This window comes from Columba livia, chromosome 2 (genome assembly GCF_036013475.1).
Source record: "Columba livia isolate bColLiv1 breed racing homer chromosome 2, bColLiv1.pat.W.v2, whole genome shotgun sequence".
Taxonomy (NCBI): Eukaryota; Metazoa; Chordata; class Aves; order Columbiformes; family Columbidae; genus Columba; species Columba livia.
The window spans coordinates 64,156,977-64,175,066 of NC_088603.1; the positions used below are offsets into that span (position 1 = coordinate 64,156,977).

The following is an 18,090-nucleotide window of genomic DNA, read 5'->3' on the forward strand; positions in this document are numbered from 1 at the left end:
TAAGAAACTCTTCCTTTTTTCAGGCAAGGTGCAGGTCCCACGGTGTCCTTTGGTCTCCGACGTTCTCCAGTGGCGTCCTGTGGTTTCCAGTGGCGTTCTTCAGTCTCCCACGGTCTCCTGCAATCTCCGGCGGTCTCCAGCGGGCTTCTGTGTGCATGCATTTATAGCTGTTATTGTCTATATGTACATATTTTTCTAAACTCTATTGTCCATAGACACACGTATCGGGAGAAGGAGGGAGAAAACCCAAGTCTTCATTATTTGCTGAAATGTGAAAACCTTTTTCCTTTTTAAACCAAGACACAGAGCCAATGGTGTCCTGTGGTTTCTAGCGGTGTCCTTCGGTCTCCGACGGTCTCCTGCGGTCTCCGGTGGTCTCGTGTGGGCTTCTGTGTGCACACATTTATCGATTTAATTTTCTATTTTTACATGTCTTTATAAACTATACAGTCTGCATACACGTATATAGGGAGAAGGAGAGAAAATTTGCCTCCGTTTTTAACGCAAACATTTGTCCAAAGGTGTAAGAACCGTGTCTTTGAATTCCCACAATTCCTTCCAACAGACGTTTTATTTACTTCAAAAGAACCACCTTCAGAGGAGGAATCCCGCCACGGCACTATGGGACGAGGAGCAGGAACAGAGGTGACACAGGACCCATCTCACGTTTGTTTCCACAACTCTCCCCAAGCACAGGATGTTTCGGAAAGATGGACCCAATTGGAAATCACTCTGCGTGTGAAATTGGGACCATGTTTTTGAAACACCCTGTAGTATTGCTGGAGACACATCCCCTGGTCCCTCTGCTTCCAAATTTGCATGAAGCCTTGTGTCAAGTCCCCAGCTCCATTCAAGAGAGTCTGGTTAGGCACTGGCAAAACCAGTGTTCGTCCTGTACCATGTATGAATCAAAATTTGTCGCACACCATTTTCCCCTTGTAAAAGAAAGGAAAACGAATATCCAAAAAATCCCCAAACGTATGAAAATGACCAACCGTACATCAGTAAAAAGAAATCAATAATTCAATAAAGAACACTGATGGTCAACAGAAAACGAAGGGACAATCCACCGGGTGCTGATCCAGTGCTCTTTCCCGTGCTGTACTCTTTGCATTTCACTAGTGGCTTCGCGGTTGTTCCTGTCACCTGCCTGCGCTGACTGGCACAGTCCCTGTCACTGCCCCAGCTGGCACTTCATCCCCCTCTGCTGCCGGATGGCACAGCAGCCCTGCAGCTCCGCAGCGAGTCAAGCCCAGCGTTGCATCTCCCTGCCCTGGTCACGGCGAAGGGCTCCTGTGCCCAGCCCGGCAGGGCAGCGGCATCAGGTGCTTGCAAAGGTTGCATTTCACTCCGGGAGCCGAAAGCCGAGTTGTTGGGAGTGACCTGGGAACTCGGCTCGTTTGAGAGCCCAGCCTGCAGCCCCGGGACAGCAGCAGCTGTCTGTCCCTCCTCTGAGAGGCGGGGGCATTTCTGGAGGGAGCGTCACCCTCCGAGGCAGAGGACAGAGCTTATGAAGGCTCGGTGCTTCTGGACTCTGACCCGCCACAGGACGTGCAATGGCCGTGGAAGTGGAAACACCGATTTTCTTTAGTGCTGTAGTGTGAAGAATGCAAAACGTGTTTGAAGAGACAGTGCTTTTGTGGCTCCAAGCCAATTCTAGGGATGTTCAAGCGTTTCCGGAAACGGGTGTTCTTGCAACAACCTTCTTGTGAATTAATGAGAAAATAGGGTGGGAAAAAAATCAGCACATCAAGTAGCTGTGACACACAGCACGGAAAAGTCTCCACCGGCCACTCCACGCACAAGAAAAAGCCCGATGGAAGGGCGGGGTGGCACATCGGGGCCACCGGGCTGTCGGCAGCGGTTGTAGCGGCGGCAGCTCCAGGAGGCTGCCCGGCTGGAGAAGAAGGGACAGGGGGCGGGAAGAGTTTCTCGTCCAACTCTCTCTCGGGAGCAGCCAAACCGCGCGACTCCCGCTCGTTCCCGCGTTTACGGGAACACGGGGCGGGGCCGAGGAGCGACGGCTCCGCCATCCGCTCGTCGGGGCTGCTGGGTCGGTCTTTGCGGGAGGCGGCTCTCCCGGTGCCCGGGCGGGGCTGCGCTGGGGTCCGTCTTGTGCCCGGCGGGCGGGCGGGCGGGGAGGGCGAGGCCGCTTGTGGGCACGCGTGGGTGCGCGGCCGGCGCCGCCGCTTGGCGGGCAGCTGGAGCGGGGGCAGCGGGTGTGTCCGCCGGGTCCGGCGGTGTCGGACGGTACGGAAAAATGCCGTAGAAGATGGTTGAGACTTGTGAGTATTATTTCTGCTTGTTGTTGCTGTTTAATGTTTTGTTTGCTGAGGGAAAACTTGCTGTAAGATCTGTGAGCAAAACGTGCTTTTGGAATATTTGCCAGCTGAGTGGTGTCTCCCTTGGACTTCATCTCTAGGGGGTGATCGGTTCAGGGCAGCCATGCCCTTCTCCCCCCTCCCATCTCCCACCTCCCTCACCCCCGTCCACCCTCCCTCCCCGTCTCCCCCCTCCCGCCTCTCTCCCCCCTCCCCGTCTCCCCCCTCCCGCCTCTCTCCCCCCTCCCTGTCTCCCCCCCTCCCGCCTCTCTCCCCCCTCCCCGTTTCCCCCCTCCCGCCTCTCTCCCCGTCTCCCCCCTCCCGCCTCTCTCCCCGTCTCCCCCCTCCCGCCTCTCTCCCTCTCTCCCCCCTCCCGCCTCTCTCCCCCATCCCGCCTCTCTCCCCCTCTCCCCCCTCCCGCCTCTCTCCCCCTCTCCCCCCTCCCGCCTCTCTCCCCCTCTCCCCCCTCCCGCCTCTCTCCCCCCTCCCGCCTCTCTCCCCCCTTCCGCCTCTCTCCCCGTCTCCCCCCTCCCGCCTCTCTCCCCCCTCCCGCCTCTCTCCCCGTCTCCCCCCTCCCGCCTCTCTCCCCGTCTCCCCCCTCCCGCCGCTCTCCCCGTCTCCCCCCTCCCGCCTCTCTCCCCCCTCCCGCCTCTCTCCCCGTCTCCCCCCTCCCGCCGCTCTCCCCGTCTCCCCCCTCCCGCCGCTCTCCCCGTCTCCCCCCTCCCGCCTCTCTCCCCGTCTCCCCCCTCCCGCCTCTCTCCCCGTCTCCCCCCTCCCGCCGCTCTCCCCGTCTCCCCCCTCCCGCCGCTCTCCCCGTCTCCCCCCTCCCGCCTCTCTCCCCCCTCCCGCCTCTCTCCCGTCTCCCCCCTCCCCCCCCGTCTCCCCCCTCCCGCCTCTCTCCCTCCTCCCGCCTCCCCCCTCCCCCCCCGTCTCCCCCCTCCCGCCTCTCTCCCCCCTCCCGCCTCCCGCCTCTCTCCCCGTCTCCCCCCTCCCGCCTCTCTCCCCGTCTCCCCCCTCCCGCCTCTCTCCCCCCTCCCGCCTCTCTCCCGTCTCCCCCCTCCCGCCTCTCTCCCCGTCTCCCCCCTCCCGCCTCTCTCCCCGTCTCCCCCCTCCCGCCTCTCTCCCCGTCTCCCCCCTCCCGCCTCTCTCCCCGTCTCCCCCCTCCCGCCTCTCTCCCCCCTCCCGCCTCTCTCCCCCCTCCCGCCTCTCTCCCCCCTCCCGCCTCTCTCCCCCCTCCCGCCTCTCTCCCCAATCCCGCCTCTCTCCCCAATCCCGCCTCTCTCCCCAATCCCGCCTCTCTCCCCAATCCCGCCTCTCTCCCCAATCCCGCCTCTCTCCCCAATCCCGCCTCTCTCCCCCCTCCCCGTCTCCCCAATCCCGCCTCTCTCCCCCCTCCCCGTCTCCCCAATCGCGCCTCTCTCCCCCCTCCCCGTCTCCCCAATCCCGCCTCTCTCCCCCCTCCCCGTCTCCCCAATCCCGCCTCTCTCCCCCCTCCCCGTCTCCCCCCTCCCGCCTCTCTCCCCCCACCCGCCTCTCTCCCCCCTCCCGCCTCTCTCCCCCCACCCGCCTCTCTCCCCCCACCCGCCTCTCTCCCCCCACCCGCCTCTCTCCCCCCTCCCGCCTCTCTCCCCCCTCCCGCCTCTCTCCCCCCTCCCGCCTCTCTCCCCCCTCCCGCCTCTCTCCCCCCTCCCGCCTCTCTCCCCCCTCCCGCCTCTCTCCCCCCTCCCGCCTCTCTCCCCCTCTTCCCCAACCTCCACCCGCCTCTCCCTTACTCCCCCCCACTTCCCGACTCCAAAACACTTTCAAGGACACAAAACACAAGGGATACAAGTGTTTAGTTTCAGTTTATTTTAGCTTCTTGAAGGCGGGTTAGTTCCTTGCACTTCTTTACGGTTGGTTTAGGCGATTAGTTCTATGCTGCTTTGGATAGGCTATTCTAGCTAAGTTTAGGGCCACCTCGTGGAGCAGCAGGCGCCCAGCCCAAAAGGCCCAAAGAAGCCGTGGCAAGGGGCCGTGCTCAGCGCTGCAGAGGAAGGCAAAAAACCCCCGGAGACGCTTGCTGTCCCACCTGGGGGGGAAAAAAAGCCTTCCTCCCCCCAGCTGCGGGGCACGAGAGGCCATCTTCCTGGTGCTTGAGCAGCAGGCAGGAACCGAGCCAAAAGGGCCCAGAGGAGCTGTGCAAAGTGGTCGTGCTCAGCGCTGCAGAGGAAGGCAAAAAACCCCCGGGGACCAGTGCCAATCTGCCCCGGGGGAAAAAATTCCTTCCTGACCCCAGTGCTGGCGATCGGCTGTTCCCTGAGCATGTGAGCCAGACCTGGCTCCTTGTCCCACAGGCTGCTCACGCCCCCCAGGACCTGCCCAAGCCCTAGCCTATCCTACCCTGTCCTACCTTGAGCCGGAGCCATCTCCCGGACTGCCGAGAGTGCCCAAATGCCTCTGACCTTCAAAAACTCCTTCCGGTAGTCCTGTCAAGAATTCCTGACCAAACCTGGGAAAAAAACCAAAATGCCAGAGATGAGAATTAGTGAATGCAACAAGAAGACACAACAGAGATGATGGAGGAAAACAGCAAGAGGGGGGGAGAGGAGGAGCAGAGAACACACAAGTAAAGGAGACCCTTGCATCTCACCCAATCAGAGGAGTAAGAGAAGGGTTCCAAAAGACCAGTCTCTGAATAACAAGCATACCTCGTCAGGTTTTGTCTCCAAGTCTCCACACTTCTCCTTTTATAAGGCAAGGTGCAGATCCCACGGTGTCCTTCTGTCCCCGACGGTCTCTGGCGGTCTCCAGCGGGCTTCTGTGCACACACACATCCACCTAGCTTTTATTTTCTATATCTACATATTTCTATTAACTCTATAGTCTGCATACAGGGAGAAGGAAAGGAAAAGTCTGAATGATTTGTGCAATGTGAAAACCTTTTGCCTTGAAGGCAAGCTCCAGCGCTGTCCTCGGGTGTCCTGGCGTCTGTGGCGCTGTCCCCCGCTGTGTGGTGGCTCCTGAGGACTCCTCCCGGTGCTCTGGGGCTGCCGAGCAGAAGATGGCAGCGACCCTCCTCGCCTCTTCCCCAGGCCCCAGGGCAGAGGAGATGCCCCGGCATGAGGGCCGGGGGTGCGGGCTGGGAAGCCGGGCTCACCTGTGGCTCCAGAGCGGCTGCTGGTCCGGCCCATCCCCCGGAGGTGGCTAGTGGCGGCTGCGGGGGCGGCGCCGCTTGCGGCCAGGCGCCTGTTTGGGGGCTCTGGGAGAGCCCCCGGCCGTCCTGCGGCGCTTAGGGCACTGCGGCGCCGGAGGCGGTCCGGCCATGCTGGTGCTGGGCCCCAGCAGCCCTGCCTGAGGCGGATCCACCTCCATCGCCTCCTCCTCCTGCCGAGGCGGATCCACCTCCATGGGCTCCGCCTCTTCCCGGGGTGGGTCAATCTCCATGGGCTCCTCCTGCCTGTGGGCGGTGCTGCTGCTCCCGCCAGGCAGCCGCCGTTTGGGCGGCGGAGCCATCCCAGGGGGTCCCTGAGCCTCCTCTCTCTTCTTCGCGTCGATCCGGCGCTGTCGTCTGCGGCCTCTTCTCTCGGAGCGATGGCGCAGCTGGCACAGCTCTGCTCCAACTGCCATCACAGAGGCTCGTGGCGTCCCCAACGGCCGCTGCGGTGGCCGGCATGGCGGCCCCCGGGGCCACGAGGCCCCATTGCGGGGCCATTTTGCTCTGCAGCCCTGTCAGTGCTTAGATTTGGTTTGCCTCTGCTGGAACCGACTCATCGGCCTTTTGTCTTCAGCAAAGAGCAAGAGCTGCAGATCTTTGGACAAGGTGTCTTAGCAGCACGACCAACCCGGTCGCTGTATTGCAGAATTGTACTATGCTGAGGGATTCTGATCTTTCTTTAGTGCTGTAGTGTGAAGAATGCAAAACGTGTTTGAAGAGACAGGGCTTTTGTGGCTCCAAGCCACTTCTATGGATGGTCAAGCGTTTCCAGAAATCCTTCTTGCAACAGCCCTCTTGTGAGTCACAGACTTGTGAGTATTATTTCTGCTTGTTGCTGCTGTTTAATCTTTTGTTTGCCGAGGGAAAACTTGCTGTAAGATCTGTGAGCAAAACGTGTTTTTGGAATATTTGCCGGCTGAGTGGTGTCTCCCTCGGGCTTCATCTCTAGGGGGTGATCGGTTCAGGGCAGCCGTGCCACAGAGTAGCAGTTGCACGACTGATACTTGTAACGGGGTTCCTCGTGGGTAGCCTTTATTTTGCGTGGGTTGCGTGTTGAACTGCTGGGTAGTTAGTTTGGTTTGACATTTCCTGAAGGTCTAGGCAAAGATTAAAAGAAGGAGCGGACTTAAAGAGAAGTATGTATTATTTTGTCATGCCATGTTGCTGTTTGAAACCTGTGTTGATTATTGGTGATATTCAAGAAATTGCCGAGACTTAGAGGGCAAGTCTTGATGTGCTGAGCGGAAGAGTGCAATGGGTCTGTTTGGTTGCCAGGTGGCTTTCTTGACCCATGTGGCCAGTTTATCAAGATTACACTGCACGCCTGAGAGAGTGAGAGAGATCCCCTCCCTCCTTAAATAATGACCGTGACGCTAATGGGATGAAATACTCGTATCGATCAGCCTGGATGTCAGTCCAGCTCTGTCCCATCTCTGTCCCCCTTCCCCGATACGTCACATCTGTGGGCAGAGCAGTCAGAATGCCCTTGGCTCTCAGACCGGCGCAATTAAAAACATTAGCTCTGTGCTGGGGTGTTATCTCGTGTTTTCAAACTAATTCCAAATAATGACTGTGCGAGCTGTGAAAAAGAAAGGTTTCTCACTCCATGAAGGAAATGAATTCACTTTCAGTCAAACCCACACAATTTCGGGTACGGAGCTCTCAGGGCTCTGTCAGGGCTTTCTTTTCTCTTCCCTTCCCCCCTGCCCGTCCCCTTTCCCTCTCCCTTCCTTCACTCTTCCCTCAAAACCACTTTCCAGGACACAAAACGCAACAGATACAAGTGTTTTTGTTGGTTTTTTTTTTAATTTAATTTAATTTTATTTAATTTTATTTTATTTATGTTAATTTACTTCATTTTATGTTTTTTCATGTTCTGTTATTCCATGTCATTTCCGTTTCTCACTCTTTTTCAGAGCCAATGCTCACAATCCTTAACACAAGCCCACGTGTAGCCAGGAGCAGGCTGATGCATTCTTCAGTTTAGCTTGAACAAACAGCCCTTGCGGGCTGGCAAAGGCAAGTCCCAGAGCTGCAGAGAGCAGCAGCAGGAATGGAGGCCAAGCTTTGCCAGGTTCCTGAAGAGGGAGGACCTTGAGAATGAGGCGCGGGACTGACCATGCACCAAAGAAGAGGTATGTGGTACTGTGGGATCTTTTCCAAAGCATCACATGTAGCGATGGCGAGCAGATGTTTTGCCTTGCACACCTTGTTTGGCTGCTGTGCTTCTTGGGCAGGGTGCACGAGAAGCGCTCTGGTCCCTGCCAGGCGCTGGTGTTGCCCGCAGGGAGAGGTGCCGAGCGGCAGCTGCGAATCCTTCCTGTTCCTGACAGGACACCAGTGGCTGCTCCAAAGCACTGGGTCCCCATGCAACATCTCTGCGTGCTGCTTCCTACATCTGCCTTCTTGGTCTGTAACTTGTTTGGGTTTTGCTTGTTTCTTTCTACCTTGTTTGGTGTTCTGTTTTTGTTGTTGATGTTGTTTCCATTGTTGTTTTGGTTTTGTTGGGTTTTGCTAAGTTGGTTTCATTTGGTTGGTTTAGGTCAGCTAATACGAGTTGGTTTTGGTAGGCTTTTTGAGCCTGGTTGTTTGACACCGTATGACGTTGTTGGTAGGTTGTGTGTTGGTAGGTCACTGAAGGCCGGTTGTTTTAGGTTAAGGTTTGTTAAGTTTGGTTCAGGTTGGCGGTCTTAGATTGCTTGTTTCAGGTTTGATGGTTGAGCTTGGTTTCGGTTGGTTAGTTTAGGTGGGTTGGTTTAGGCTGTGTGATGTGATTTTCTTACCGCTGATGTGTGTTGTTTAGCTTCGGAGGTTTATTTTTCTTGGTTTTGCTGGGTTCTTTGGTTGGTGCTGTTTTCTGGTGCTTCTTTAGCACTGGTTGCGTTAATTTGGTTGAGGTTTCTGGTTTTACGAGCTTGGTTCAGCTTGTTGCGGTCGTTTGAGGTTGGTTTGAGGCAGGTTCTTTGAGGGTGATTGTGAGAGGCTGGTTGTCGAAGGCTGGTGGGTTCATGTTGCTTGATGTAGGTGATATTTGGTTGAAGGTGTCTTCCGTTGGTTGTTGTAGGTGGCGTATGTGAAGCTGTTTTCGTTGAGGCCGTTTTCAGTAGATTGGTTTAGGTTTGTTCAGATGACTTTAAGTTGAGACATGGTCGGCTGGTTGGTTATTTTAGGTTGTTTGTTTTCAGTAGGCAGTTTAGGTGGGTTGGTGGGTGTCTGTGTTTTCAGGTAGGTTGGTTTCGGCAGGTTTGGTTTACACTGTTTAAGTTGTTTGAAGGGTTTCTGTTGAGGTTGGTTCAGGTTGTTTGGTTTAGGTTGGTTTATTTCCTTTTTGGTAGGTTGTTTTAGGCAGTGTTATTTACGTTGCATGTTTTGAAGGTGGGTTCCTTCAGGTTGGGGTGGTTTAGATTGGTTGTTGAGGGTGCTATAGGTGCTTTGGCTAGATTTACATTGTGTTTTGTTGGTTTTAGGTTGTGTCTGGATGGTTTGGATGTGACTGCAATCTCGCTGGGACATGCGTCCCCCCACTAATCACCAGGCTCGATGGGGCTGTTTGTGCTGTTGCAGCAGATGTCCCCGTCCTCCTTCCCTGCTCCACGTGTTTCCCTGCCTTGCTCAAAGAGGACGACCTTCCCCGCTAGAGGCGAACCATTGCTAGGTCAAGGGGATACGGTAGCTGCGCTGTGCTTGAGAACCTCCAAACAAGCTCAGGGTCCATTTGTAGGAGAACCTGGGGTAGTCAAGCTTCCAAGACTGCAGACACATCCAAGTGAGACACTGCATGGGGTAGGGTGGCTGGTGGTTGGAGTTTGGTTGTTGAGGTTTTTTAGGGGGTTTTAGCTTAGTTGTTGAAGTTTAGTTGATTTAGATTGGGTTTGAGCTTGGCGATTGTAGGATGGTTTCAGTGGTTCTATTTGGCTTTGGGTTGTTTGCTTGAGGTCATTTTGGTCAGGTGATGTCTTTTGGTTTCCTATTTTTGAGGTTGGTTTAGATGGGTTGTTTTAGGTAGTTTTATCCTTTATCAGATTGTTTTGAAGTTGTTTGAGATTGTTTAATGGTTGTTTTAGGTTAAGATTGGTTGGTTTTGGTTTGTTTAGCTTGTTTGGTTACAGGTCGCTTAAGGTTGGCTGAGAAATGCCGGTTTATGTAGTTTTAGATTGTTTTAGGTAGGATTTTTTAGATCATTTGGTTTTGGGTAGGTTTGTTTTAGGGAGTTTTGGTTGGTTTCTTTTGTTTGGTTTAGGTAATTTGTTGTAGATTGTTTAAGGTTCTGCTTAGGTTGTTGGTGGCTGATTGAAGTTTTTTAAGGCAGACTGGTTTAGGTTGTTTAAGATTGGTTTAGGTGAGTTGTTCTGTGCTGGTTTAGGTAGGCTGTTCTAGCTAAGTTTAGGGCCACCTCGTGGAGCAGCAGGCGCCCAGCCCAAAAGGCCCAAAGAAGCCGTGGCAAGGGGCCGTGCTCAGCGCTGCAGAGGAAGGCGAAAAACCCCCGGAGACGCTTGCTGTCCCACCTGGGGGGGAAAAAAAGCCTTCCTCCCCCCAGCTGCGGGGCACGAGAGGCCATCTTCCTGGTGCTTGAGCAGCAGGCAGGAACCGAGCCAAAAGGGCCCAGAGGAGCTGTGCAAAGTGGTCATGCTCAATGCTGCAGAGGAAGGCAAAAAACCCCCGGGGACCAGTGCCAATCTGCCCCGGGGGAAAAAATTCCTTCCTGACCCCAGTGCTGGCGATCGGCTGTTCCCTGAGCATGTGAGCCAGACCTGGCTCCTTGTCCCACAGGCTGCTCACGCCCCCCAGGACCTGCCCAAGCCCTAGCCTATCCTACCCTGTCCTACCTTGAGCCGGAGCCATCTCCCGGACTTCCGAGAGTGCCCAGATGCCTCTGAGCTGATGGACCTTGGGGGCAAGACTCCTTCCTGTGCCTGGTGGGACACCAGTGGGTGTTCCAAGCACAGAAGAAATTCCCTTGGTCTCTCCGCCGCTACCCAGTTGAAAAGGATTTCCATCCGTGAGCTGAGCTTGGAAGGTGGCCCTGCCAGCAGATCACCTTGCAGTGGAGAACCTCCAGCAGCCTCATGCAAGCTCTTCCTCCCTCAGCCCCTGCCCTGTGATTCCACCAGCTCCTCAAGTGCTTCCTGTGGGATGTGTTGGGGCTGCCCCCGGGCCAGCTCTGGCAGTGGACAGGGGACCCGGCTGCTCCTTTTGGTCCTGCTCGGGGCATTGTGAGCGCTGCATTGCCGGGTGCTGGCATTGTGACACGGGGGTGACAGAGCCACGCGTGTGCAGCCCCACCCACCCCAACTCCGCCCAGCACCCTATGGAGGAAGCCTTTGGGGTGCTGGCCCCAAATCAGTCCCTGTCATCTACAAGACAGGGGAGTAATCAACCTAACCGTGTCCCTCTTTTGCCAAAACACAGTGTGGATTTGTTGCCAGTCCAGCCTTACTTCCAGTACTTCTTCCTGCAGCCCTGTTACGAATTCCTGACCAAACCTGGGAAGAAGAAACAAAATGCCAGAGATGAGATTACTGAATGCAACAAGAAGACACAACAGAGATGACGGAGGAAACCAGCAAGAGGGGAAGGAGAGGAGGAGCAGAGGACAGGTAAGCAAACAAGATCCTTGAATCTCACCCCATCCGAGGAGTGATAGAAGGGTTCCCAAAGCCCAGATTCTGAATAAAAAGCATACCTCGTAAGCTTCTCTCTCCACGTCTCTAATTTGCTGCTCGGCCTCAAGTCTGCTCTGACAGTAGGCCACATTTCTCTGCCTCATTTCAGCATCTGGATGCTTCAGAAGAAATGTGTGAGCTGCTGCAATAGCCTTTGCAAGGTTATGAGCCTGAAGAGGGATGGGAAAAAGAGGAAGAGGGGGAAAAGCGTTAACGGGGGAAAAAAAAAAATCAAAGTTTCCCAGTTTTTGTTGACAAATTTTCCTGCAGCTTCTAGATTCCCAGCTTACTTGTACTGAAGCCACGGTCTCGGCAGATACAATTGTACACTAGATCTGATACAATTCTTCTCAGTTTTACTAACAGATGCATAATGAGGAAATTCTTTTTAATGTTAAAATCTGTTATTGTTGCAGATAGCATAGGTGATGACTTGAAGCTAACAGAAGAGCATTTTTCCCCTCCACTTGCCCTGTTCATGAAGCTGACAAGGCAGAAGCATATACTGTTGCTCCTGTGTGGGATTAGTCTCACAGCAATTACTGAGGCCAGCCTGTGACTGCTGACCAGGAGCCATCACTGCCCGTGTTTACACGGCGTTCGTGTCACTTCTTGGCCCAGCAGCACGCAAGACAATATCCCGATAACGTATCTGCCTGATGGTGTTACAGAGTTCGAGCAAACGGCAGGGACCTGTGTGTGATCTGCCGCAACAGCTTTTGGAAGGTCGTGAGCCTAAACAGGGGTGGGAAGAAGAGGAAAGGGAAAGGAAAAGTTAACTGGGAAAAAAAAATCCACGTTTCCCACTTTCTGTCAACAAACTCTCCTGCAGCCTCTCTGTTCCCCAGCTGACATCTAGGGAAGCCACAGTCTCAGCAGATACAATGTTACACTAGAACTGATACAAATCTTTCCTGTTTTCTTACTAGAGGAGCATGTTTTCCTAGGAGCATGTTTGTTTTAATGTCAAAATCTGTTATTGTAGCAGATCGCATCATAATGATTGTAAGTTCAAAAGACGACTTTTTCTCCCTTCCTCCCGTACTGCATTTCTAGTATTTACAGAGGGAGAGAGAAAGGAAAAGGCTGAAGTATTTGTAAAATGTTAAGAAACTCTTCCTTTTTTCAGGCAAGGTGCAGGTCCCACGGTGTCCTTTGGTCTCCGACGTTCTCCAGTGGCGTCCTGTGGTTTCCAGCGGCCTTCTTCAGTCTCCCACGGTCTCCTGCAATCTCCGGCGGTCTCCAGCGGGCTTCTGTGTGCCTGCATTTATAGCTGTTATTGTCTATATGTACATATTTTTCTAAACTCTATTGTCCATAGACACACGTATCGGGAGAAGGAGGGAGAAAACCCAAGTCTTCATTATTTGCTGAAATGTGAAAACCTTTTTCCTTTTTAAACCAAGACACAGAGCCAATGGTGTCCTGTGGTTTCTAGCGGTGTCCTTCGGTCTCCGACGGTCTCCTGCGGTCTCCGGTGGTCTCGTGTGGGCTTCTGTGTGCACACATTTATCGATTTAATTTTCTATTTTTACATGTCTTTATAAACTATACAGTCTGCATACACGTATATAGGGAGAAGGAGAGAAAATTTGCCTGCGTTTTTAACGCAAACATTTGTCCAAAGGTGTAAGAACCGTGTCTTTGAATTCCCACAATTCCTTCCAACAGACGTTTTATTTACTTCAAAAGAACCACCTTCAGAGGAGGAATCCCGCCACGGCACTATGGGACGAGGAGCAGGAACAGAGGTGACACAGGACCCATCTCACGTTTGTTTCCACAACTCTCCCCAAGCACAGGATGTTTCGGAAAGATGGACCCAATTGGAAATCACTCTGCGTGTGAAATTGGGACCATGTTTTTGAAACACCCTGTAGTATTGCTGGAGACACATCCCCTGGTCCCTCTGCTTCCAAATTTGCATGAAGCCTTGTGTCGAGTCCCCAGCTCCATTCAAGAGAGTCTGGTTAGGCACTGGCAAAACCAGTGTTCGTCCTGTACCATGTATGAATCAAAATTTGTCGCACACCATTTTCCCCTTGTAAAAGAAAGGAAAACGAATATCCAAAAAATCCCCAAACGTATGAAAATGACCAACCGTACATCAGTAAAAAGAAATCAATAATTCAATAAAGAACACTGATGGTCAACAGAAAACGAAGGGACAATCCACCGGGTGCTGATCCAGTGCTCTTTCCCGTGCTGTACTCTTTGCATTTCACTAGTGGCTTCGCGGTTGTTCCTGTCACCTGCCTGCGCTGACTGGCACAGTCCCTGTCACTGCCCCAGCTGGCACTTCATCCCCCTCTGCTGCCGGATGGCACAGCAGCCCTGCAGCTCCGCAGCGAGTCAAGCCCAGCGTTGCATCTCCCTGCCCTGGTCACGGCGAAGGGCTCCTGTGCCCAGCCCGGCAGGGCAGCGGCATCAGGTGCTTGCAAAGGTTGCATTTCACTCCGGGAGCCGAAAGCCGAGTTGTTGGGAGTGACCTGGGAACTCGGCTCGTTTGAGAGCCCAGCCTGCAGCCCCGGGACAGCAGCAGCTGTCTGTCCCTCCTCTGAGAGGCGGGGGCATTTCTGGAGGGAGCGTCACCCTCCGAGGCAGAGGACAGAGCTTATGAAGGCTCGGTGCTTCTGGACTCTGACCCGCCACAGGACGTGCAATGGCCGTGGAAGTGGAAACACCGATTTTCATTAGTGCTGTAGTGTGAAGAATGCAAAACGTGTTTGAAGAGACAGTGCTTTTGTGGCTCCAAGCCAATTCTAGGGATGTTCAAGCGTTTCCGGAAACGGGTGTTCTTGCAACAACCTTCTTGTGAATTAATGAGAAAATAGGGTGGGAAAAAAATCAGCACATCAAGTAGCTGTGACACACAGCACGGAAAAGTCTCCACCGGCCAGCCCACGCACAAGAAAAAGCCCGATGGAAGGGCGGGGTGGCACATCGGGGCCACCGGGCTGTCGGCAGCGGTTGTAGCGGCGGCAGCTCCAGGAGGCTGCCCGGCTGGAGAAGAAGGGACAGGGGGCGGGAAGAGTTTCTCGTCCAACTCTCTCTCGGGAGCAGCCAAACCGCGCGACTCCCGCTCGTTCCCGCGTTTACGGGAACACGGGGCGGGGCCGAGGAGCGACGGCTCCGCCATCCGCTCGTCGGGGCTGCTGGGTCGGTCTTTGCGGGAGGCGGCTCTCCCGGTGCCCGGGCGGGGCTGCGCTGGGGTCCGTCTTGTGCCCGGCGGGCGGGCGGGCGGGGAGGGCGAGGCCGCTTGTGGGCACGCGTGGGTGCGCGGCCGGCGCCGCCGCTTGGCGGGCAGCTGGAGCGGGGGCAGCGGGTGTGTCCGCCGGGTCCGGCGGTGTCGGACGGTACGGAAAAATGCCGTAGAAGATGGTTGAGACTTGTGAGTATTATTTCTGCTTGTTGTTGCTGTTTAATGTTTTGTTTGCTGAGGGAAAACTTGCTGTAAGATCTGTGAGCAAAACGTGCTTTTGGAATATTTGCCAGCTGAGTGGTGTCTCCCTTGGACTTCATCTCTAGGGGGTGATCGGTTCAGGGCAGCCATGCCCTTCTCCCCCCTCCCATCTCCCACCTCCCTCACCCCCGTCCACCCTCCCTCCCCGTCTCCCCCCTCCCGCCTCTCTCCCCTCTCCCCGTGTCCCCCCTCCCGCCTCTCTCCCCCCTCCCGCCTCTCTCCCCCCCTCCCCGTCTCCCCCCTCCCGCCTCTCTCCCCCCTCCCCGTCTCCCCCCTCCCGCCTCTCTCCCCCCTCCCCGTCTCCCCCCTCCCGCCTCTCTCCCCCCTCCCCGTCTCCCCCCTCCCGCCTCTCTCCCCCCTCCCCGTCTCCCCCCTCCCGCCTCTCTCCCCCCTCCCGCCTCTCTCCCCCCTCCCGCCTCTCTCCCCCCTCCCGCCTCTCTCCCCCCTCCCCGTCTCCCCCCTCCCGCCTCTCTCCCCCCTCCCCGTGTCCCCCCTCCCGCCTCTCTCCCCCCTCCCGCCTCTCTCCCCCCTCCCGCCTCTCTCCCCCCTCCCGCCTCTCTCCCCCCTCCCCGTGTCCCCCCTCCCGCCTCTCTCCCCCCTCCCCGTGTCCCCCCTCCCGCCTCTCTCCCCCCTCCCGCCTCTCTCCCCCCTCCCGCCTCTCTCCCCCCCTCCCGCCTCTCTCCCCCCTCCCGCCTCTCTCCCCCCTCCCGCCTCTCTCCCCCCTCCCGCCTCTCTCCCCCCTCCCGCCTCTCTCCCCCCTCCCGCCTCTCTCCCCCCTCCCGCCTCTCTCCCCCCTCCCGCCTCTCTCCCCCCTCCCGCCTCTCTCCCCTCTCCCGCCTCTCTCCCCTCTCCCGCCTCTCTCCCCTCTCCCCGTCTCCCCTCTCCCCGTCTCCCCTCTCCCCGTCTCCCCCCCCCTCCCCGTCTCCCCCCTCCCGCCTCTCTCCCCTCTCCCCGTCTCCCCTCTCCCCGTCTCCCCCCTCCCGCCTCTCTCCCCCCTCCCCGTCTCACCCCGTCTTCCCCAACGTCCACCCGCCTCTCCCTTACTCCCCCCCACTTCCCGACTCCAAAACACTTTCAACGACACAAAACACAAGGGATACAAGTGTTTAGTTTCAGTTTATTTTAGCTTCTTGAAGGCGGGTTAGTTCCTTGCACTTCTTTAAGGTTGGTTTAGGCGATTAGTTCTATGCTGCTTTGGATAGGCTGTTCTAGCTAAGTTTAGGGCCACCTCGTGGAGCAGCAGGCGCCCAGCCCAAATGGCCCAAAGAAGCCGTGGCAAGGGGCCGTGCTCAGCGCTGCAGAGGAAGGCAAAAAACCCCCGGAGACGCTTGCTGTCCCACCTCGGGGGGAAAAAAAGCCTTCCTCCCCCCAGCTGCGGGGCACGAGAGGCCATCTTCCTGGTGCTTGAGCAGCAGGCAGGAACCGAGCCAAAAGGGCCCAGAGGAGCTCTGCAAAGTGGTCGTGCTCAGCGCTGCAGAGGAAGGCAAAAAACCCCCGGGGACCAGTGCCAATCTGCCCCGGGGGAAAAAATTCCTTCCTGACCCCAGTGCTGGCGATCGGCTGTTCCCTGAGCATGTGAGCCAGACCTGGCTCCTCGTCCCATGCACAGGCTGCTCACGCCCCCCAGGACCTGCCCAAGCCCTAGCCTATCCTACCCTGTCCTACCTTGAGCCGGAGCCATCTCCCGGACTGCCGAGAGTGCCCAAATGCCTCTGACCTTCAAACACTCCTTCCGGTAGTCCTGTCAAGAATTCCTGACCAAACCTGGGAAAAAAACCAAAATGCCAGAGATGAGAGTTAGTGAATGCAACAAGAAGACACAACAGAGATGACGGAGGAAAACAGCAAGAGGGGGGGGAGAGGAGGAGCAGAGAACACACAAGTAAAGGAGACCCTTGCATCTCACCCAATCAGAGGAGTAAGAGAAGGGTTCCAAAAGACCAGGCTGTGAATAACAAGCATACCTCGTCAGGTTTTGTCTCCAAGTCTCCACACTTCTCCTTTCATAAGGCAAGGTGCAGATCCCACGGTGTCCTTCTGTCCCCGATGGTCTCTGGCGGTCTCCAGCGGGCTTCTGTGCACACACACATCCACCTAGCTTTTATTTTCTATATCTACATATTTCTATTAACTCTATAGTCTGCATACAGGGAGAAGGAAAGGAAAAGTCTGAATGATTTGTGCAATGTGAAAACCTTTTGCCTTGAAGGCAAGCTCCAGCGCTGTCCTCGGGTGTCCTGGCGTCTGTGGCGCTGTCCCCCGCTGTGTGGTGGCTCCTGAGGACTCCTCCCGGTGCTCTGGGGCTGCCGAGCAGAAGATGGCAGCGACCCTCCTCGCCTCTTCCCCAGGCCCCAGGGCAGAGGAGATGCCCCGGCATGAGGGCCGGGGGTGCGGGCTGGGAAGCCGGGCTCACCTGTGGCTCCAGAGCGGCTGCTGGTCCGGCCCATCCCCCGGAGGTGGCTAGTGGCGGCTGCGGGGGCGGCGCCGCTTGCGGCCAGGCGCCTGTTTGGGGGCTCTGGGAGAGCCCCCGGCCGTCCTGCGGCGCTTAGGGCACTGCGGCGCCGGAGGCGGTCCGGCCATGCTGGTGCTGGGCCCCAGCAGCCCTGCCTGAGGCGGATCCACCTCCATCGCCTCCTCCTCCTGCCGAGGCGGATCCACCTCCATGGGCTCCGCCTCTTCCCGGGGTGGGTCAATCTCCATGGGCTCCTCCTGCCTGTGGGCGGTGCTGCTGCTCCCGCCAGGCAGCCGCCGTTTGGGCGGCGGAGCCATCCCAGGGGGTCCCTGAGCCTCCTCTCTCTTCTTCGCGTCGATCCGGCGCTGTCGTCTGCGGCCTCTTCTCTCGGAGCGATGGCGCAGCTGGCACAGCTCTGCTCCAACTGCCATCACAGAGGCTCGTGGCGTCCCCAACGGCCGCTGCGGTGGCCGGCATGGCGGCCCCCGGGGCCACGAGGCCCCATTGCGGGGCCATTTTGCTCTGCAGCCCTGTCAGTGCTTAGATTTGGTTTGCCTCTGCTGGAACCGACTCATCGGCCTTTTGTCTTCAGCAAAGAGCAAGAGCTGCAGATCTTTGGACAAGGTGTCTTAGCAGCACGACCAACCCGGTCGCTGTATTGCAGAATTGTACTATGCTGAGGGATTCTGATCTTTCTTTAGTGCTGTAGTGTGAAGAATGCAAAACGTGTTTGAAGAGACAGGGCTTTTGTGGCTCCAAGCCACTTCTATGGATGGTCAAGCGTTTCCAGAAATCCTTCTTGCAACAGCCCTCTTGTGAGTCACAGACTTGTGAGTATTATTTCTGCTTGTTGCTGCTGTTTAATCTTTTGTTTGCCGAGGGAAAACTTGCTGTAAGATCTGTGAGCAAAACGTGTTTTTGGAATATTTGCCGGCTGAGTGGTGTCTCCCTCGGGCTTCATCTCTAGGGGTGATCGGTTCAGGGCAGCCGTGCCACAG

General features: G+C 56.3%; 3 long non-coding RNA genes across 4 annotated transcripts in view; 1 reads left to right on the forward strand and 2 right to left on the reverse strand.

Annotated features, from left to right (window-relative positions):
• Positions 1 to 18,090, forward strand: part of LOC135578788 (uncharacterized) — a 96,786-nt gene that overhangs the window by 14,562 nt on the left and 64,134 nt on the right. For both annotated transcript variants that reach the window (XR_010470885.1, XR_010470886.1), the window contains 5 exons: positions 24 to 2,285; positions 6,198 to 6,326; positions 7,431 to 7,649; positions 10,973 to 14,568; positions 17,794 to 17,922. This is a non-coding gene — a long non-coding RNA (uncharacterized LOC135578788). The remainder of the gene's footprint in view (positions 1 to 23; positions 2,286 to 6,197; positions 6,327 to 7,430; positions 7,650 to 10,972; positions 14,569 to 17,793; positions 17,923 to 18,090) is intronic.
• LOC135578797 (uncharacterized) lies at positions 4,147 to 6,200 on the reverse strand. Its single transcript, XR_010470913.1, has 3 exons — positions 5,240 to 6,200; positions 5,009 to 5,118; positions 4,147 to 4,809 (listed from the first exon to the last, which is right to left on the reverse strand). It is a non-coding gene; the product is annotated as an uncharacterized LOC135578797 (long non-coding RNA).
• On the reverse strand, positions 15,738 to 17,797 carry LOC135578805 (uncharacterized). Its single transcript, XR_010470921.1, has 3 exons — positions 16,836 to 17,797; positions 16,605 to 16,714; positions 15,738 to 16,404 (listed from the first exon to the last, which is right to left on the reverse strand). It is a non-coding gene; the product is annotated as an uncharacterized LOC135578805 (long non-coding RNA).